This window comes from Dromiciops gliroides, chromosome 2 (genome assembly GCF_019393635.1).
Source record: "Dromiciops gliroides isolate mDroGli1 chromosome 2, mDroGli1.pri, whole genome shotgun sequence".
Classification (NCBI taxonomy): Eukaryota; Metazoa; Chordata; class Mammalia; order Microbiotheria; family Microbiotheriidae; genus Dromiciops; species Dromiciops gliroides.
The window spans coordinates 314,179,926-314,203,406 of NC_057862.1; the positions used below are offsets into that span (position 1 = coordinate 314,179,926).

A 23,481-nucleotide genomic window follows, 5' to 3' on the forward strand; every position below is an offset into this window, starting at 1 on the left:
TAAGGCTAAAATTTTAGCTATTCTGTCTAAAATACCTAATGAGTGGTCACCAATAAATTATAAGCTTTAGCAAGAGTTAGACTTTTAAGCATTTATTAAGGAGAATAAGAATTTGGTAAAGAGAGAGAGAAAGGCCTACATTCATCTATCTATTAAAGGGAGAGCGCATATCTAGCTCCCTTCTCCACCGGAGTCCTCAGGAAAGAGAGAGAGTCAGAGTGCCAGGCTCCCCCTTCTTCCTCCCACAAGCAAACGTCACTTCCTGATGCCAAAGAAAAGACACATGGTCTTGCCCTCAAAAACCTTCACCTCATGGCAGAGCTTTTCTAGAGTAAATCTCCAGCAGGTGGCGTCATTCCAATCGTTACAAAATAAAGGTGCAGAGAAATTAAGTAACCCATAGTCAAACTTCTATTAACTATCCAAGGATGTATTTGAATCTCAGTCTATGTTGTGTTTTTGTTGTTGTTTGTATGTTTGTTTTTTAATTCTAACCCTAATATACAATAAGTAAAGTGAGGCACCTCCAACTACATAGTAGAAGAGAAGATAATTGTACATGAGTTTTAATTTTTATTATATAGAATTTGTTTTTTTTTCTTTTCTTCTTTTTTCATTCTGTTTAGAATTTTATTTTGCAAATTACATGTAAAAACAAATTTTTACATCAGTTTTTTAAAACTTTGTGTTCCAACTTCTCTTCCTCCCTCCATTCCCATCCCCCACCCCAAAGAATTCAAGCAATATAAGTTATACATGAGTAGTCATGGAAAACATCACCATATTAGCTAGGTTGTGAGAGAAAACAGATAAAAGCAAAATTTCAGATTAAGGAACTGTCAAAAAAATTGTGCTTCAACCTGTTTTCAGATACCATCAATTCTTTCTCTGTAGATGGATTACAATTTTCTTAAGTCCTTCAGAGTTATAGTGGATCATTGCTTTGCTGAAAATAACCACGTTTCCCAACAGATCATCTTATACTATTGCTATTATTTTGTATACAGTACATTTCACTCTGCTTCAGTTCATGTAGGTCTTTCTAGGTTTTTCTCATAGCATCCTGTTCATCATAACTTTTATATTATACCTTAAACTTGACAAAGAATATTCTTCACAGTAGCCCAGCAAAGTAGCTACCATACGTTTTGCCATTATAATAAATCATCGTAACTATTTCCCTCCATCCTATTCCCTTCCCATGATATTTACTCTATTTTCTATCTTCTTTTGCCCTATTCCTCCTCAAAAGTGTTTTACTTCTTACTGTCCCCTCCCCCTCTCTGCACTCCCTTTTTTCACCCTTCCCTCCTTATCCTCTTCCCCTCCTACTTTCCTGTAGAGTTAAATAGATTACTCCTCCCAATTGGTTGTGAATTTTATTCCCTCCTTGAGCCCACTCTGATGAGATTAAGGTCATTGAGCTAATTCTGCGTTCTAAATTTTCTTCCTCTCTCCCTCCTTAACCCTCCCTATGAAATCAAGCAATTTGATATGTCATACATACTCGGTTATGCAGAATATCTTCATCTTCCTCAAAAGTGTTTTGCTTTTTACTGCTTCCTCCCTCAATCTGCCCTTGCTTCCTTCTCCTCTTCTCCCCAACCGTGTTTTTCTTTTAAAGCATATAATATGTAATATTCTTTTAAAGTATGTAATATATTTAACATGTAACTGTTAAAGCTCTCCTGGTAGTCTATAATTTTTTCTAGTCTTATTTCAGTTATCTTCTGTACAAAGATTCTCTTTTCCTATTCTTATTTTCACCTCTTTTTTTTTTAAGGAAACCCTATGCCTAGCTCTCTTCTCTGTCCCAGTACTATATATTCCCCCATTTGAAAAAATAAATGTCATAACCCTTGTAGCAAATATTCAATCAACAAAAATTAATTTCCACAGTGGTCATGTTATTGTGTAGAAAAATGTGTGTTTCATTTGCATCTTGAGTCCATCACATCTCTGTGAGAAGGTGAGAAGCATTCTTCATCATCATTACTCTGGAATTATGGTTGGTCATTGCCTTGGTCAGAGTTCATAAGCCTTTCAAAGTTTTTTGTATTTACAAAATTCTTGTTATTTTATTAAATGTTCTCCTTGTCCCTTCCTCTTCATATTGAATCATTTCATAAAAATCTTACCAAAAATTTCTGAAACCATTCCCTTCCTTATTTCTTAGAGCCACAGAGTATCTATTTTATGCTTATACCACAGTTTGTTCAGCAATTCCCCAGTAGATAGTCACTCCCTTAATTTGTAGTTCTTTACCATACAAAACAGTTGTTATAAATATTTTTGTACATGTGGGTATTTTACCTTTTTTCTTTGCTGTCTCTTAGGAATAGACCTAGTAATTTCTGGGTCAAAGGGTCTGCTTATTTTATTCACATTAAGGACATCTGAATATTACTTTCTAGAATTGTTATACTAAGGCACATTTCTGGCAACAATATATCAGTTAACCTGTTTTCCCATAGGCCCTTCAACATTTTTTTTTTTGGTGGGGTGGTTGGTCATTTTTGCATCTGATGGATGTGAAGTAGAAACTAAGAATTGTTTTAAATTGTAATGCTATGGGGCAGCTAGGTGGCACAGTGGATAAAGCACCGGCCCTGGAGTCAGGAGTAGCTGAGTTCAAATCTGGCCTCAGACACTTAACACTTACTAGCTGTGTGACCCTGGGCAAGTCACTTAACCCCAATTGCCTCACTAAAAAAAATATAATAAATAAAATTGTAATTCTATTATTATTATTAGTGCTTTGGAAAATTTTTTCATATGGTTATTGATTCCTTGAATTTCAGCCTTTAAAAACTTCCTGCTCATGTCCTTTGACTATCTCTTGGGGAATGACTGGCTTATTCTTATAAATTTGAATTGTATTCTTTTTCCACATTGAATATAAAATCTTAATTGGAGAAAATTATTGCAAAAAAGCTTCCCCCCAGTTAACTGTAAGCCTTCATAATAATAAAATCTGCATTTTATCTTTATATAAAAACTTTTAAATTTAAAATTCAAATGAGATTATATATAGTATATATACATGTACATACACATTGCTTTGCAAACTTCAAATCACTATCTAAATTAAAAATGAATATGTGACCTTCATATGAAAGATATTACTCTAAACACTAGAAGAGAAGTAGATCATCTACTTTTTACACCTATGGATACGAAATTTTTTCTTAACCAAACAAGGTATAGGTAATTACAAAAGATAAAATATATAACTTTGATAAGATAAAATTGAAAAGCTTCTGCACACACAAAAGTAATGAATCTAGGATAAGAAGGGAATGGAGCACGAGAGAAGGGAATGGAAATGGGAATGGGAAAATTCTTTCTGTCAAATATCTCTCAAGGATCTTGTATCCAAGATAAATAAACTAACATAAAGCCTTACATATAGATAGATATAGATATAATGTGCATATATATATATTCTTTTCCACATATGTGTGTGTGTGTATATATATATATATATAAATATATATATATATATATACACATACATGTAGGGACATATATCATTATATATTACACATGTAATATGACATTATTTTGTTGTTTTGTTAATTTATGTGATATTAATTTAATTTTTACAATCTTTAAAAGTATAATTAATATAGTATTAAAGCTATACAGACTTTTGAAAAGTTTCCTGAACTCAGTAATTTATTCCTGTTCAGGTGGACTATTGTATATTGTGACAGTTACATTTCAGTTTTTCTCTAAATTGATTACCTAAAAGCTTTACACCATGTTTCCACAATTTAGTTCCTGGAACAAATATATTAATATTCAGTGCTACTTCTCTTCATCTTTTATTTATTCTGTTACTTTTAAATAAGACTATGTGTACCCTTCAAGAGCCAGAGTATAGCCACAGAGCCCATCCCACAAACTTTCTTTTTTCTTTTTTTTTTTTGCGGGGCAATGGGGGTTAAGTGACTTTCCCAGGGTCACACAGCTAGTAAGTGTCAAGTGTCTGAGGCCGGATTTGAACTCAGGTACTCTTGAATCCAGGGCTGGTGCTTTATCCACTGTGCCACCTAGCCACCCCAAATTCTTTCTTTCTTTCTTTTTTTCTTTTTTGTGTGTGAGGCAATTGGGGTTAAGTGACTTGCCCAGGGTCACACAGCTAGTAAGTGTTAAGTGTCTGAGGCTGGATTTGAACTCAGGTCCTCCTAAATCCAGGGCTGGTACTTTATCCACTGTGCCACCTAGCCACCCCAAATTCTTTCTTTCTTTTTTGTGTGTGAGGCAATTGGGGTTAAGTGACTTGCCCAAGGTCACACAGCTAGTAAGTGTTAAGTGTCTGAGGCTGGATTTGAACTCAGGTCCTCCTAAATCCAGGGCTGGTGCTCTATCCTCTGTTTCACCTAGCTGCCCCCCCACCAACTTTCAATGATAGTTATGAAGGTCAATTTTCCTACTTGCTTTAAGGTATTGGGTTTTTCTCCCTTGTCACCCATGGTTAATGTATTTATGTAGAGAAATATGAGATCATGAGTTTTATTACTGGCTGCTTTCTTGGATTTTGTCTCCTGTGAATTTCGGAGTGTCTAATGATATTCTTTTCCATATAATATAGTTACTCTCTCTGATATCCAAATGAACAATTTGTTTTTCTATTTCTGGTTATTCTTCACTTGGTATTAGCTACCTTTAATCTTTAATTTAAAAATTCTTTACCCAGCCTGTTCTTCCCCAAGCCCCCCAGTCATTAATATCTGTAAATACTTTATTGTACTAGGGAAGCTTCCCTATGGTGATTTCTTTCATAAAGAAAACTCTTTTAACAATCTGAATAATCACTCCCTAGTTTATTTACTAATGTTTTGGATCATCTCATATTGATTTTTCCTAAAGTCAGGATTTCTGTGATCTTCTCTTAGGAAGAAACAGACATCCAATGCAATTTGTAAATAAATATTTTAAGATAACTTTTAATTTATATATAATTTACATATAATAGATTCAAAGGAGAATATTTTATCCCAGAATATTTAAATGCAGATTTGGGTTTTAAGATTTTTCTAAGAGCACATTTAGGAAAAATTTTAGATTGATTTTAATTGTCCAACTTTTTCCCCCAATTCTTACTGATATTTTTGTTTTTATGTCATTTTTATTTCTGAATATATACTTCTCAACTTGTCATCCATCCAAATAAGGAACCAAAAAGAAAGAAAAAAAAGTCAGCAAAACTTAATACATCCACCAAACTTGTTAGTATATGGAATATTCTACATCCATAGTTCCCCACTTGTGAAAAGTATGGATTTTTACATTGTCTTTAAATTTGCATTTATAATCAATACATAAACTGCGATAGCTATTAGTTTGTGTCTCATACCATTGTGGCTGAAAATTCATTAAGGTATAGTAACAAATATTATCTTTTAAATAATGGAAAAAAGTGACTAACTGCCCACTCCCCACCCCCTACCTCTTCTCATTAAGTGCACACTTCATACGTTTCTGATTGCTACTCAGGACTACTGTGGTGGAGATTCAGTGATGGTAAAACATGAAATAGAAGCTACAGAAAAACATTAAAAATATTTCATTCATTGTTTCACCACAACTGAGATCCCCTCTCATTCATACAATAAGAAAGGCAGAGCAATCATATTAGGTTTCACTCTCTTGTGTAAGTGATGAACTCTTCAAGAACTAAAACCTTGAATAACTGAGTAGACAGAAAGTGTTGTGATGGTCATGCCTGAAATACACTTATGGAAATTAAAGTAGATATATAAATAATAATTGCTCTTTACCTGCAAAGTGCTTAATCATTTTGAGTGATAGAGTCTGTCCCAAGTACCTTTCTCTGGCCTGGAAGGATATTTTTTAGTGTTCAGAGCACATTAATCAGTGTTAAGGGCTAAAATTCTAGCTAGTCTGTCTAAAATATCTAATGAGTGGTCGCCAATAAATTATAAGCTTTAGCAAGAGTTAGACTTTTAAGCATTTATTAAGGAGAATAAGAATTTGGTAAAGAGAGAGAAAAAGGCCTAGATTCCTATCTATTAAAGGGAGAGCACATTTCTAGCTCCCTTCTCCGCCAGAGTCCAGAGGAAAGAGAGTGAGACTGAGCGCCAGTCTCTTCCTTCCTCCTCCCACTAGCCCGCGTCACTTCCTGACTCCTGGTCTTGCCCTCAAAGACCTTCCCTTCATGGGCAGAACTCCTCTACAGTAAGTATCCAGCAGGTGGCGTTATTCCAATCGTTACAGTCCCCCCTGTTGTTCCTCAAGAAACAAAATGTTTCCTTGACGGAACAGTAAAAACAATATGATAACTATTGCTAACTAATAATATGTGAACAACAATATAGAAAAGGAAGAGAGGAAAGTTTTGTCCAGAGGGGCGATTTTTTTTGTCCTCATGAACCGACGCTTTGACATTAGTCTTGCAAAGGGAGGGCCTCTGCAGAGAATACATGTTACAGATGGTGTATATTATAACAGAAAGAGAAAAAAACCAACAAAAAGAACAAATCAAAACTGTTCATTTAAAGTCTCTGAAAGTCTTTTCTCAGATGTCCTCTAGGTGTAGTCGTGGAATGGAAGTCTTTTCAGGGGTTGATGTGTGGATGCTGGTAATCAGCCAGGAAAATTTCCTACAAAATTGAGCTTAACACAACTTTAAAATAGCTTTGTCAATAATCAAATCAAACAATGAAAGTTCTCAAAAACATGTCTAAGGGAATTCAGAATCTTAGTTGTTACACATGAAACATATAATAAAACAAAAATTGAAACATTCTTTAAAATTATAATATTACTATAGTCCCCCCTTATGGAGGGTAATTGAGAAGACAATTGCTGTGATATTAATTTTTTAAAATAATTTTTATCTTTGTTTCATCACTTTTTGCATCATCTGCCTAATTATCCTCATGCCATTATGAGAAATTAAAAAATCTAATATAATTGGTAACAGGTGTCAAGGCCAAATTCAACATTGTATTTATCATGACACCTGAGATAATTATGGGGGTTACCATAAAAGAACAGAGAAATGATGGGATATGAGCATTCCCACACTTGAGCAATATGTACTGCCCATACAGTATGCCAGGCTTAAAATAGGTGGATGGAATATATGTCCATGCCACCGAACATATTGGAAGAAACTGAGTCAGACTTAATCAGATGCATGGGATTGAGATGTCCATGGCATCAGGCATATAGGAGGGAGCATAGAAGCCAGGTGTAGAAGTGAGATGGGTGGGATGAATACTTCCAGCCATCTGTACAATATTGTGGGGAAAAAGAGAATAAAATATTAAACCAAGAGAATCCAACCTCAACATTTGTCAAAAGCCGTTCCCTCGGCCATACCTTGACTTCATGCATGTCTCCCCTCATGTGACAGTTCAGTGTCTGCTCTTGCATGTATTCCTCTTGTGATTGGATGGCATCTTGGCCAACTGGCATCTGATAACTCAGAATAAAGGCAATTAATGTCTTAAATGATAAGTTCCCATAATCCAAGTCTCATATGGATTTAAAAATTGAGGATAATAAATGATTGCAAAAAATGTGAATACATCTTGACTCAGAACACAATATATAATTATGCAACAATTTCAAATAATACCCCTTTTTTTTTAACTTAGTATACAATTACTTTTTTGAAAAATCTGAACATATTTAAATACAAGTTAAAGCACAACACAATCTCAAAGAAAACTTTTACAAATGTTCCCCTCTTCTTTTTTTTTTTTTCGGAATATGCTTATCAAAAATAATACTTCTAGAATCAATTTACACTTGCCATGGCAAACAATTTGCCAGGGAAATGCTTTAAAGAGTTTGATCAAATAATCAGTTGAGAAAAAATAACAAAAACAAACAACTCAGAATATGGGAGCACAATACTCCTAGAATTAACATTGTATTATGAAATCAAAACCATGTTTCAAAATTAGATAGATGAATGAATAGAAGAAAATACACGTGGAACAATAAAAGACAGTGAAATTCAAACTAAGGAAATCTAAATGAGCATGAACTTAATATTAATAAGAGTACTATAAAATATAAACTTGATCACATGACTATAAAAAGCTTTTACAAATATTCTCCTTGTTTTAAAAACTAAGTATGACACAATCTCAAAAGCATGAAAATCTCTATGAAAATAAACCCATACCATTAATTTCAAAATGTATATGTAATAGCATAGAAATCCTATGTAACCTCTGAACTGATACTATTACTCTGAGTGAATTCAGAACATTCTTGATTCCGATATCTAAAATCCCCAATACTCATATCAATACCTTGCTGCTTACTTCTACATTTCTGTAAAATATATACCCTTCCATGGCAAAAGAAGCAGAGTCTTGAACTATGTTGATGGTTGTCATTCTTATTCAGCTTAAGTTTTTCTTCTTTAACCCCTTTATATTGTCTGTCAGTCTTTTCACCATACAAATGCTTTATAAGATTACTAATTAAAGACAAAAGCAGGTTAGCAAAATTATGAACAAAACGAGCATATCTGGAATTTAAAGAGTTTTCTAAGATTGTCTCAAAAGCACAGCCAGGCCGGGGAAGGGCTGAGCCTGAAGCTGCAAATGCAGGTAGAAAAAGTTGAGCATGCGCATCAGATCTCTGGACTTCCCAGGCAGGGGAAGCTATGGGCTTGGCCATGGGGGGAGTAGAGGGTGGGGTCTGGAGAGGAGGGGAGGGACCAGCACAATTTGAATCAGACTTGATTTTGAACTCAGGCCTGGATTCCTCTTCCCCCACTTTGCCTCCAGGTGCTAGGGGATTAAAAACTTCTAGAGGGTGGGTCATTGCCTCCAGGCATGCAAAATTAGAGCAACAATTAGTGTTAGAATTGGGAAAAGCTGCAGGAATCTCTTCAGGTTTCTCTGAAAAAGCATGGTTGGGAGAGGGAGAGATATTTCCTTGTGTGAGTAAGTTGCTGGCTCTTTTAACAAAAATAAAAAGAAAAATAGAAAATCCACAAAAACAAAGCATTAACATGATCTTATCTCCCATTTGTCTGGTTAAACAGACTAAAATCAAAAATAGGGTAATTAGGGAGTTTAAAAGGTCCATTCGAAAAAATTTAAAGGAAAACACAGCCAGTAGGCCAGTACTTAGCAGTTAAAGGGAGAGGGAGGGGAAATTTCTTACCCAACCAGAAGATCAGAAGACTGAAGTTTAGCTTTCCTCTTCGTGGTCAGCCATCTGTTAAGGGCTAAAATTCTAGCTAGTCTGTCTAAAATATCTAATGAGTGGTCGCCAATAAATTATAAGCTTTAGCAAGAGTTAGACTTTTAAGCATTTATTAAGGAGAATAAGAATTTGGTAAAGAGAGAGAAAAAGGCCTAGATTCCTATCTATTAAAGGGAGAGCACATTTCTAGCTCCCTTCTCTGCCAGAGTCCAGAGGAAAGAGAGTGAGACTGAGCGCCAGTCTCTTCCTTCCTCCTCCCACTAGCCCGCGTCACTTCCTGACTCCTGGTCTTGCCCTCAAAGACCTTCCCTTCATGGGCAGAACTCCTCTACAGTAAGTATCCAGCAGGTGGCGTTATTCCAATCGTTACATCAGCAAATGTTTATTAAGTGCCCTCTAAATGCTAAGCAATGGAGGAAAATGGAGAAAAATGGAGAAAAGAAACACAAAAATGAATCATTTCCTGCCCTACATCCTACTAGGGGAAACAAAATGTAAAAAGTATATCAATAGCTTAAATTGACAGATTTCAGTCATGGCTATTGTAAAAGAGATGGGTGGTGGTAAGGGTGGTGATCCTATTGAATCTTACATTGCTATTTCAGATGGATTCCAAGGGCCCGCTTTGTTCAAAAGGAGAGTTTGGCATGATTAAAGGAGAGAATATGGCCTAAGAAAGACATGTATCTGAAGGAAGAAGTCTAAGAGGAGATGACCATCAGGAAAATGACAAGTTTCAGTCTCAACATTTTGTTATACAATAGAAATCAAATGAAAATATGTACATATAGATGTTTACATGAATGGATTGATAGATCAATAGACAGACAGATGTTATAGTTGCAGCTAAGAAATTTAGTTTAATAGTCATAGGAAAATTAATTCTGAATCTGGAAGGGGATTTATAGTTCATTTAATTTAGCCATATTACTTTTCTAGACATTAAAACATTGGCCAAGACAGTTTTAAGTAACTGCAAATAAGAATTAGAGTCTAATATTTGAGCCCAGGCCCTCTGATTCCATATTAAATTATCTAGCTAGCTATCATCTATCTATCTCCACATATTTCTGCTGCATCATTCTGAGGAAGAAAGATAAAGTGAAGAAGGAAGAAAAGAGTAAATAGATCACAATGTGGGGAGAATGCCAATATGAGTAATTTGGGAGGGTCTTTGGGAAGGGCAGAAAGTTAAAATTCAAAATTCAAATTTCTACTACTTTATGAAGGACATATAAATAAACTATTAAAGGATAAAACTCATTGGATTGTAACTACTTATTGAGGGTGACTCTAAGCAATGAAATCCTTCTACTAAATTAGCAAAATACACATTGGGGCCCAAGAGTGAAAAGTAATAAAGGTTAATTTTATTTATTCTGGAAAATGCCTTCAGGGAATTCTTGGTATTAATGAATCATACTAACTGAAAATAGGCATGAATGATTTTGATGATTAAAAATGATGACTCAATTTTTTAATAAATCAAAAATATATCTTACTTTTTCATTTTTATGGGCTTTGTCACTGCAAATGTATTTAACCATCATCTCTTTGTTTTGATTTTAATCTCCCCAGAAACATATTTATTCTGTTCTCTGGGACTATGACAGAGTATCTTCCATTCTTTCAACTGGGTTTCTTTTTTTGTTTGTTTTGTGTTGTTTTTTTTCCCAGTGAAATGAGGGTTAAGTGACTTGCCCAGGGTCACACAACTAGTAAGTGTCAAGTTTCTGAAGCCAGATTTGAATTCAGGTCCTTCTGAATCCAGAGCTGGTGCTCCATCCACTGTGCCACCTAGCTGCCCTCGACTGGGTTTCTTTAAAGACCTTTGACAATTCCTTCCTTCCTTCCTTCCTTCCTTCCTTCCTTCTTCCTTCCTTTGCTTTCTCCCTCTCCTCTCCCTCCCTTGTTTCCTTCCTTTCTTCTTTCTCTCTCTTCGTTTTGATTTTTAATGTTCAATAGATTATTTTATAAGCCTGTCATTTTCAAATCTCTTAGTCCCCATAGAACCTGCCATTGTAACATATAGTAAATAAAATATAGTAACAATATGGTAAAGCAAAATAAACTAGTTAAACATATGTCTCATTTCACACCTGTAGTACCCTCTCTGTTTCCCAGCAGAAAGGACATATGTTTCCTTAGTCCTCATGAGTCAAGGCTAGTTATTTCATTGATTTAAATTTTAATGTCTTTCAGTGCTGCTTCACCATTGATCTTTAGATCTTTATGGGTGTTCTTCTTTTGGTTCTCTTTACTTCTCTCTCTCTCTCTCTCTCTCTCTCTCTCTCTCTCTCTCTCTCTCTCTCTCTCTCTTTCTCTCTCTCTCTCTCTCTCTCCATCAAATGAATCATCCTAAATTTAACTAAATTCTTAAAAATTTTACTTTCTTCTGTATTTTCTTATATATGGGGCCTTTCTGTCATTGGACTTCTTGGGACAATTTGACCAATAAGGAGATTAACAGGATAAAAGATATAAAAAGATGCACTAACTTTTTTTTTCCACAAAGTTCTAGATTCTTTACCATGACAAAACAATTAATAGTTCCACCAAAACTGTATTAATATATGCCTGCCTTCCCACATCCCCTCCATCATTGCCTATTTCTATGGGATTTTGGGGTATAATTTTGCCAATTCCCTTTCCCCCCTCCATGAAGTAACACCTCAGACCTTAAATTTAATTTGCATGTCTTTTATTATTAATGATTTGGAGTATCTTTTCATGCCTTTCCCACATTTCCCTCAAAGGCTCACCTACTGATCAATTGAACATTTGATGTGAAAGCATGTATCATCTTTCTGCTTAATCCTTACCCTCCCTTTAAAAACCACTGAGTGCCATGTTATCTTTCCCATGGGTCAGGCGGCTACTACAGTCATGTCTTTTTGTCCCATTTTTCGTTTTTTTTTCCTCCTTCATTTAGACATGTGTAAAATTCTCCCGCTGGTCCTTTAGAAAGTGTCCTAAATGATTCTCTTCTCCTCTCCCTGTTGCCATGGATTCCTGCTGACCTATCTTCCACCTGTAGCAATGCAATTTTCAATCACTCCTAAAAGGACTCTGTAGGGGGGTAGACGTCATTGCTATTTTGGGTCTATCTCTTTCTTTTTTGACTCTTTCCCCATTTATTTCTTATTTTCATCTTTATATTAGACTTTTTTCTTTTTTTAGTGTTATAACTCTCCCTTTACCCAAATCTCTGTTCCCTTCTGTTGCCAGTTCTATTTTTCTTATTACCTATATTTGGTCTATATCCTGCTTTTGGTCCTCTATCTGATATTGCTCTGTTGGGTTCTGGCCTCTGGGGACTCTCATTTTCTTTAAAATATCACCTCTGCTATGGAGACTTTCTTTATTAACCCTAACTTGCTATAATCACTCTGTCTGAACACTGGTAAATTTTAGTTTCCCCCCAAAAATGTTTTATTTGCAAAACAAGTAGCACAGTAGAAACAGCACTAGTTTTTTGATTTAGATGATATAGGTTTTAATTTGTGCTTTGATGTTCACTGTAACATCTTTATGACCCTGAGTTACTTGGGTCTCAGTTTTCTCTGTTAAATGAAGGGGTACAAATGTCTCACTCCTAAAGTCCCTTCCATCATTAAGGTTATAATCCCATGACCTCCTATGATTTTAGGATCCTTTTATATATAGATTCACCGAAATATTCCTTTGTTCTTTCTCTGGACTTTCTTGTCCGGATTCCCCCAATTGTATGCTATGCTTCTCCAGAGCAGAGAGAGTCTCATTTTTGTTTCATATCCCCTAAACAATTTTGTTCCAAAATGGTACTCCTGAATAATTGTTGGCTGTTGTCCCCCTTCTTGCTGGAAAACAGCAGGTGGCATCATAGCAGGCAAAATATAACTGGGTTGAAAAGGTCAACCCCAAGCAAGCCACAGTGAGTGTCAAGGTGGAATACACATTTCTCGGAAGCTTACACAGTGCATGCATTACTGGTCTTCACTGTGCAATGTCTTTCCCAAGGCTAGCAAAATTATGAAAACATCAATTTAGCCATTATTGACTTTTCGGCCAGGATACCAAGAAAGTCTTACAGCAGCTTCCATAAATTAAATTTGGCCACCTAGCTCCCAGACTGACAGGCTCCTACATCATTGCCAGAGAAGACAGGGGAAAGCAGTTTTCCCAGCTGTTTCTGTAAATGATGAGCACTGTGTTCACAACCATTAGCAGGTGGAGAATTTGAAGTGTGGGTAGATTGCAGAGCTGCCTGTTTTAAAAATGCATAAGCACTTTGTGAGTTTGCAAAGTCATGTTTCACTAGGCTCAGTTTGAATTTTTCATGGGTGAAGAGATAGTCTTTAGCTTTTCCTGTTTTAGCCCATCTCTACCATCAGGCACTTTGGAATGAAAACTGCAATAGAGAGAGCCAAGATTAATCACATATGCCCCTCACTAGTTCTCCCATTTTTCTAATATAACCTAATATACCCAAAGGTTATATACAGCTACAGCATTGGCAGCAAATAGCTCATTATTTCTTTTATAGCTTATAAACTAAAATAAAATTCCTCCATTTCCTGCAAATCCCCCCCCCATATCTCTTAATACTAGTCATTGGGTCTGAGATTATCTCTAATTTATCTTCTTATACATCTTGTTTATACATAGTCAGTGGTGTCATCTCCCCCAATGGAATATGAGCTCCTTGAGAGCAGGAACTATTGTTGTTGTTGTTGTTATTGTTAATTATTATGCACCTTTGTTTGCATCCCCAAATGCTTAGTTAGCAAGGTGCCTGGCACTCAGTAAGTACCAATAAGGAGACTGACAGGATAAAAGGTATAAAAGATGCACTTTTTTTCAGATAGTACCAGATTCTTTGCCACAATGGTTAGAACAATTCATAGCTCCACCAAAATTATATAAGACTTCATGTATAAGATGTAGATTCCAAGGACCCATCTTCAAATAAAACTTGAAGGAATCTTCTCCTTCCATGGAGAAACAAGAACTTCAGATGCTTCTGAGCAGAGGCAATACCATTGCCTCTAAGAATGTGGAGCAAGATGAAACATTACAGTACCGTGGAAAATGCATTAGCTCTAGAGTTAAGAGGACTAGTTTCCAAAGTCTGACACTATCGGTGTGTTCTTGGGCAAGTCACTCCCTTCAGAAAAGAGCTCCAGGTTCCTTAGCCATAAGAGAAATGGGTTGGATAAAAAAGCCTCTGAGGTCCTTTCTAGCTCAAAATCCATCAATGATCCTATAAGAGTCCACCCTACATGAAGGGATGGCCCTATAGCCACAATTTGGCAATATAGACACTAGCAGCCAGCTTGATGATCCAGATTCGGGGACCAAATATTATATCAATTTTCTGTTTGCCTCAGTTTCTCCATCTGTAAAATGAGGACAACAATAGCACCTACATTCTATGGTGGTTGTGAGGATCAAATGAAATAATAATTGCAAAGTGCTTAACACGGGCACTATATAAATGTTAGTTATTACTATTTTGTCAAAAACAGTGTTTCTTTTTTGCAAAGTCTTTGGAGGATGGCCCAGTCCTTAGAAAAATTTATGGAAGATCCAATCCTGAAAAGGACTTCTGTTATGGCTTTATTCTCTATAATGTGTAGGCAAGGGTGCATGACAGGCAGAAGGCAGAGGAAACTCATTTAAGTTCAGAGGGGGCAATTTATACTAGCTTTTAACTCAGTTTCTGCCTGTGAAGTTGGTGTTCCTGTCCCAGCCCTACCCTATCCCCCTTCTCCTATAGAAAATCCAACAGGGGGCCCCCTTAATACCATAGTAATTATAATGATGACCAATTACTTTTCTCCAATAGAACATCAACTCTTTGAGGGTACAGACTATTTTATTTTTGTTTGTGTATTTCTAGCACCTAGGGCCATGCTTGATAAACAATAGCCACTTAAGAAATACTTATTGATTCATTTGATTGATCATCAATTGCCTGGTTGAAAATATGCAAGAATGAAGAAGAAATGAAACGGTGGCAAAAGAACAAAAAGAAAGATCATAATTTCACTGATGGAATAAAAAGTAAATGGCAATCTGGGCAGCTAGGTGGCACAGTGGATAAAGTACCTGTCCTAGATTCTTTTCATTTTCTAACACTGTCTTTTCAAGGACAATCTAAGGGTCTAAATATGCTTCTCTGGATTCGGTGGGATAACCTGACTTGAATAATTTCTGACCTCATATAGAGCAGGAAGTTCTTAGCCTTATTCCAAGTTCTAATTCTGAGTTGTGGGAGGTACATATTTGAAGTCCTAGTAAATATTGTCACAAAATAATAGACTGCTCTTCAGGTCTTCTCTAAGTGAACCACTCCTAGACTAACAGAAACATAAAACACAAAAATGAATTTGGATCTTTAAATGATAGAAGGCAAAAATTTATTTAAGATAGAATTAAATGTTTTCTTTTGCAAAGGAAGTTGAAATAGAGAATGATGTTTATTTTTTAGACACTGCTCTTCCAACCCCCTTTTTAGTATAAGTGGGCAATTTACTTATATCTAACATAAGTAGGAAAACTACTGAATGGATTTTAACTCAAAGAATGTGTTTAATTTTGATCTTAGAAGAATTTTTAAAAATGAGAAATATATGAGTTTCCAATTCAGTTGGAATTCAAATATAAAAGAAATTCCAGACAGTTGATCTTTTTTGTTAAGCAGAGATTCTTCATATTTTGTATGTTATGGATCACTTTGTCAATCTTGTAAAGTCTATGAGATCCTTGTCAGAATAATTCTTTTAAATAATTGAAAGAAATGCAAAATTTCATGTACAGGTTAGTGAAAATCACAATGTGTTTTTTTCTTTTCCAAGTTCATGGAACCCGTGAAATCTGTACAAAGCCCTCTCAGATGAGAACTCTATATTTGAGGGATAGAAGAATTAATTAATTAATTTTTTTGAAAGAATTAATTTAAAAGACAAACAATTTATTTTTCTCTTGTCACTTTACAGTGAATGCTTTCCTTGAATTACTTTGGTTTGGAAGGCCCACACTAAGTCATTTAGGGAGCTGTCAAGATGTAAGATCATGCATTTAGATCAGGAAGAAATTTCAGAGGCCAATTAGGCCAAACCGCTTATTTTATAGATGAGGAAACTGTCTGAGTCCAGACAGTTCAGTTAGTGAACCAAGAGCCCCTGTCATATATTGAATAAGGAAGTGATATGATCAAACCTGTATTTTAGAAAGATCAATTTGATGGGTGAGTGGAAGATGGACTAGACTCGGGAGAGTCTTGAGAAAAGGAAACCAACCTATCAAGAGGCTATTACAATCATTCAGGCATTAATGATGAGGATCTACACCAAGTGTTCACCATGTCAGAGGAGGGAAGGGGCCATATATGAGAGATATTAGGAAGGTAGAAGAATCAATAGGACTTGCTCAGAGATTGGATTGAGGGGTGGGGGCAGGTAGTGAGAGAAAGTGAGGAGTTGAAAATTACACTTTGCATGTTGGGACCCTCAACAGTCATTGGAAAGCTATGAAAATTAGGAAGAGAGGAGTATTGGGATAAAGACAATGAGTTCAGTTTGTGACATGTTGAGTTTAAGATGTATATGGGACATCCAGTTTGAAATGTACAATAAGCAGTTGCATTTGTGAGATTAGAAATCAGGAAATAGGCTGAGGCTAAATAAAATGATCTGAGAATCCTCAGCATAGAGAGGATGATTGAATCTTTGGAACTGATGGAATCACTAAGAGAAATAGTATAGAAGGAGGGCAAAGCTTTGGAGGATATTTGCTAGAGCCAAGCATCTTCCATCTGCCCTAGAGTAAGAACTTCCACCTAGACTAGCACAAGCAAACTTCCACCTCCTTCTGACAGCCCAATCTCCCACCTGGTGTGTGGGAAACTTCTAGTGAAAGGAACAGTAACTATCCCTTAGATTTCCGGCCTCCCAACTCCTGCTGTACTTGTCCTTTTAGGGTAGAGGAGTGGTTCTCTCTACTCAGTGATGAACATTCTTGCACCTGATCTTACTCGTCACATCCTGGTGATTCTAAATTTCTGTAGATCATCATCTAAACCCCATTCCACAACCACTTGATTCTTCATTACCATCTCCTAATTCCCCTTCCAGTTTCATCCTAACTCCACCTAGACCTTCCATGGTGCCTGTTGCATAGGCAACAATCTCCCCTTTAGTTTCAATCTTTTTGTGTCTCATTCCTTCTGTCTAGGAGCTTGATTGAACCTTGGCTTTTTCTTAATGACACAGGCCTCCTCTACAACCTATTCAGTACTGGCTTCCCCTTTACTCATTCTTCTCAGCTTACTGGTTGAAATGGGTGAGTTGGAATACTCCTTGCTCCCCATTGCTACTTCCAGATGCTCCCCCTCCTCCATCATCCCTACATTCTCCCCCATGCCATGTTTCCTGCACCAGCCAGTCTCTTATCTTCTTCCTCCCTTTACTCCATAGTGAGCCAATTCATCTCTACACTCTCCTCATGTCTGAAATCCCTAATCCCCATATCATATTGCGAAGCCTTGGATCATTTCCACCATTCTTTTCCTTCAGTCATATCCCCCTATATCTCTTCTACCTTTTGTACCTAAACTCCTTGAAAATGTCATCTACAATAGGTGTCTTCATTTTCTTTCCTCTCACTCTCTTCTTAAACCCTAATAAATCTGATTTCCAACCTTATCATTCTACTGAAACTGCTGTCTCCAAATTTACTAATGATATTTTAATTGCTAAATCCAATGGTCTTTTATCAATCTTTATTCTCGTTGACCTTTCTGCAGACGTTGACACTATTCTTTACTTTCTCTTCCTTGATAGCTTCTCTCTATTTTTTTTACCACTCTCTTCTCACACTCCACGTTATTAGAGTCCTTCCTAAAATGTGATGCCCAGAATTGAAAATAGTATTTCAGATGTGTCTTAATCAAAGCAGGTGGTGAAAGGAGAAGGGAAGGAAGAAAGGAAGGAAGGGGGTATTTGTAGTAAGCATTAAAGGTATTTGGGGGGGGCAGCTAGGTGGCACAGTGGATAGAGAACTTGCCCTGGATTCAGGAGGACCTGAGTTCAAATCCGGCCTCAGACACTTAAATATTACTAGCTGTGTGACCCTAGGCAAGTCACTTAGCCCCAATTGCCTCACCAAAAGAAAAAGTATTTGGGGTAGGTATCACTCATGGCATGTGCATTGCATTGAAGCAGGTTTGTATAGGGAGCAAGAGAAAATCATAGAAGAATAGATTTAGAGTCAAAGGTAATTATGGGGTTGGCAGATACAGCCTCTTGATAAAGATGAAGAAATTACAGTCCAGTAAAGTTATGCAACTAGCCCAGGGTCACACAGCTAGTAAGTGGCTGAGGTAAGATTCAAATTCAGGTCTTTCTGACTCCAAATCCAATTTACTATTCACCAGATTATACCATGCAGCTCCTCATAGATTTATTAAAGAAATTACTAAGCATATATACTTAGGAAACACTGATTATGTGAACAAAAAATAATATCAATTATCATATAGTGTTTTGCACAGTAAGTTTGAGTGATGGATAATTCAGAATCAGGACAGATATTTTATCCAGAAAATGAAAAAAGGGAAAAAATCAGTGTTTCAGGCTAGTTCCTTGGAATAAAGTGCTTTTCTCTCTGTAAATTGAGGCTTATAAAATTTTAATCAATAGTGGGAATTATTTTCCCATAGTTGAGACCTTAGCAAAATTCAAGTGAAAGCTTATTGTTACAATTGAAAGCAGAGAAGTATTTAAAAGGATCCATATAACACCTTTAGGTGCTGGAATTTAAAGATTCTGCAGTATTTAAAGATTCTCCATATTTAGAAGAAATGTCCTGAGAAAGAATCTTCCCATAGTTCAGAATTGACAAGGGTGGGTCTGTGTGACTGCACAGGGCATATGAGTTTGAATCAGACATATACTGCCTCAACTTGCATATTTACAGCCTCTTTTCCTGAATTCTTGAATTCTCTAAAGATAAAAAGTACTTAGGGAATGAGGTATCCAGCTTATAATGCTTGCAAACAAGATGAGGAAGATTTATTATCATCATTTTGGATCATTTTTAGCATATATTCTCACAGCTTTCTATCAGACCTTACATTCAGCCAAAATGTACTCATCCTTTACTCTTTTCTACATTTAAATATAATATGGATAGAAAGCTGACCTTGGAGTCACCAAGACTTGCATTTAAATCTTGCCTCTGACACAAACCAACTGTGTTACACTGGGCAAGTCATTTAGCCTCTTACTAGCCCAGACAATTCTCTAAAATTATAGGCTAAGGTGGCAGAGAGAGTGTTCTCACCTGTAGTTCCCTAATTCAATGAAATCATAGCTCTAGTTCTTCCATTTGTTTTCCTCCTCTCCATTCCCCGAAAAAAATGAGAATAGCAGTGGGGCAGTGGATAAAGCACATTAGGTGATGCAGTGGTTAAAGCACGTGTCCTGGATTCAGGAGGGCCTGAGTTCAAATTCAGCCTCAGACACTTGACACTTACTAGCTGTGTGACCCTGAGCAAGTCACTCAACCTTCATTGCCCTACAAAAAAACAAACAAAAAATCAGAATGGCAATGTTATAAAATATTAAAATTTGGAGTAACAGAGCATGCTTCAGAGAGAAAGGAAAAAAAAAGATATTCCAATTGCAGGTAGTAATATCACCTGAAATGAAATGAAAGTAATTCTTTCGACTTGACTTGAAGCTCAGGTGACATTTCAATCCATTATTATCTCAGCATCCCATGAGAAAATGGCCCGTTCCTGTGCCAGTTTGTAAATTTTGGAAGTCTGTGTGAAGTTTTCCAGTTGATCACTCTTGCATCCCTAAAACACCCTGCAGTTGATTTCTTTAAAATGCCTCCTGTGGGCAAATAAAGATTTCCCCCTGGGAAGGAAAGAATTAGGGGAGAGACTCACCACATTTAGGAGATTCACACATTTTAGAAGTTCATGCCATTTTTATTTCTGCTGGTTCTAATAACCAAATTTTTACTGCTTCTAGTCAAACTCAGAAAGGGTTCACAAAAATAGAAACTCCCTCTCTATGTTTTTAATTATAAGCAGCATTTCTAAATTTTCCCAGAAGAATAAGGCTGCTTTACCTTTGTGTTGGAGTGAAATATCCAAAAGGAGATAAATATTGGAAAAGTTTCGCCTTTTTTCGCATCAGAGTAGAAGAGCTGGAGTCTATTAGCTTAGCAAGAAACAAATTTCACCTTCCTAAGGAGAAATGGTTCCCTTAGAGACCATCCTGGCAAGGAGAGGAGGCCTTTTTCACCCTCATTCTTCACAGGAACCAGCTGGTGCATGTTGAGCAGATTTCTCCAAAGCATGGGAGAAATTTATTTACAATAGCCTGTGATAATTAGGGTGATACCATTGTTGGCCTTACTTTTGGTTAGTTGAATTAATGCATTTAATTTAATGGTCTATAAATATGATAGCTGCACAGGTCCAATTATGACAAATTATTTCAATGAATGGGTCTCAGTTGGAGATACTTCTAATATTAGGAGTTTACTTTTACTAGGTTTACAGGTCAATAGACAAAGATCTTGGGATTCACCAACTTAGAATTTAAACAAACAAATAAAAGGATTGCTAATGATAGCTGACATTAATATACCCTTGAAGATTTACAAAATACTTTAGATATATGATTTCATTTAAGATAGAACTGGTATGATTTCCCTCCCATTTCATAGTCAGAAAGTGAACTCATAGAGGTCCCACAGCAAGTAAATATTTGATTTAAGTTTTCACTTCACATAGCTGAGATCACATGAACTATATAGGAAATATTCAACAATCAGTCACATCAGTCAATAAGCATTTATCAAGCGTTTACTATATATCTGTCCCTGGGTTAACAATGGGCATTAAAAGGACATAATGGTGGTCCTTGTCCTCTAAGAGTTCACTTTCTAAGTGGAGAGGCAACTTGCAAGCAATTATGTACATATGGAACATATTTAGAGTAAATGGAAGCTAATCCTGAGGTAAGGCACTAGTCAGGGAGAGGGGAAGGAAAGGCCTTTTGCAGAAAGTAGGATTTGAGCTAAAGGAAGCCAAGAAGTAGTGATGAGGAGAGAGAGTATCCTAGGTAGGAGCAACAAAGACCATGATCTGGAGAAGACATGCCAAACTAAAAGAGCAATATTACAAATACAGGTGCCAAGTAACTTCTTTGATGGCTGCCACCCCACACTTACCCTCCCCAACCATCACAGAGTCCTGGTCTAACCTGCGTTATTATTTCACAGAATCAGCTTGAGTACAAGTCAAATACCAAAAATATAAAGACTATTTACAGTAAAATGATATCATATAGCTTGTGTTTCTCTTTCCCAGGCTCTATCCCCTAATCAGCAAGACTGAGGCAGGAGTTCACTTTATTGATTAGGTGGATGCTTCTTTTCTGTGTAAGACTAAGGATATTTGGATGAAAATAGGACAGATGAGGCTGCAATCTATATGTTTGCTCCATGACAGAATATAGGTACTCCATTCAATGGCATTTCCAAGTAAGGCAGCTGCAAGAAGGCTCTACTGTACCTCTTCTTAGCCAGAATTAAGGTCATGGTGAATCTCTGAGTCACAGATTGCTAGTGATACATGAAACAGACAGAACCATCACATTGCCCTGCTAGGTTCAAAAGAAAAAATTCCTGGCAATCAGTCATCCTCATAACAAGTGCATATTGGCAACAGCAAAAAGTATCTCAAAAACAAAATGCTTTCCTGAAAGCCAAGGGTCAATAGGACTGATAGAAGTTATACAAAGTTTCTTCCAATGATTCAACTTCAATAATAAAATTGTATTTAAAAAATAAAAGACCTAAAAGATTTCAAAAGAAAGGAACATTCTTTATTCAGTTCTTCATTCAATAGAACTGCAAAAGGGGATCTTCACTGCACCTCCCCTTCCTCTAAACCTTTCCTCCCCTGCTCCTCATCCAAGAGAAGAAGGAGGGGCAGGTCAAGAGTGATCCTTGGGATGGAGCTTTGCTCCTACTCTTCTCACTCACACACTCTGTATATTCCTAAGGGAAGAGAGGAGCCAAGAATATAGAAACAGAAAACTGTGCCTCCGGGCCAGCCATCCCACTCTCCTTTGTGATGTGTGTGCTGAAATGCATCATGCAAAATAGAGAATTGTAAGGTGATAGTATCATAGGAAGCTACAAGGGACATTAGAGATCATCTAGTCCTATTCCTTCACTTTTCCCTGGAGAAAAGCAAAGCCCAGATAGTAAGTGGGAGAGCCATGCTGTGGAATAACTTTGAAAAGCATAAAGCGTTCTTTGTAAGATGATGGTGATAATGATGATGGCGTGTCTGTTTTTGTGTGTAAATATTGCAGCAGTTAGGTAGCACAGAGGCCTGGAATCAAGAGGATATGAGTTCAAATTCTGCCTCAGTTACTGGCTGTGTGAGCATGGGCAAGTCAATTAACCCTGGTTGCCTCAGTTTCCCCATCTATAAAATGAGCTGGCTAAGGAAACGGCAAACTACTTCAGTATCTTTGACAAGAAAACCCCAAATGGGTTCATGATGAATTGGATAGTACTAAACAACAACAAAATGGTAGAGAAGCTATTGTCCATCATACACACACCATATACCATTTCCAAGATGACTCTAGTTTCTTACTGTGGCATGGGTTCCTTATTAATTTAGCAGAATGTTTTTCTCTTAGAGCTGGAGGAGATGAAGATAATATGCATTAGTTAAGTGCCTACTATGTGCAAAGTGCTTTATAATTATAATCTCATTTATTCCTCACAACAACCCTGAGAGAAAGGTACTATTATTATCCTCATTTTGTAGTTGAGGAAACTGAGACAGATAGAGATTAAATGATTTCCCAGGGTGAAACAGCTAGGGAATATCTAAGAATGGATTGAACTCAGTACTTCCTGACTCCAGGCCCAATGTTCTATCCACCTAAACTGCTATTGCTAGCTAGAGGAGGAACCTATTCTTATACAAGTCCTATTCAACATATGACTCCTTTAATCAAATCATCAACTACCTTAGGAGAGAGTTTTTAATTTTTTTTCCTCTCCTCACATTGAAGTTGGGAAAACAAGTCCCAGATAGTGAGTGTCTGTGTATGAGCAAGTGGATATTTCCCTGTAGGTTTCCATTAGGGTTTAGAACAGGAGCCCAGTAAGGGAAGGAAAGAGGATCTGTTTCCTTCTCCATCGGGGCTCAGAATCAGTACATTGTTAATGATGGAAAAAATTTGCTTT

At 36.5% G+C, this 23,481-nt stretch overlaps 1 protein-coding gene across 2 annotated transcripts in view; it reads left to right on the top strand.

The window, feature by feature from the left end:
- The window catches only part of KCTD16 (potassium channel tetramerization domain containing 16), a 356,765-nt gene that overhangs the window by 319,584 nt on the left and 13,700 nt on the right, over positions 1 to 23,481 (top strand). The window lies entirely within an intron of this gene.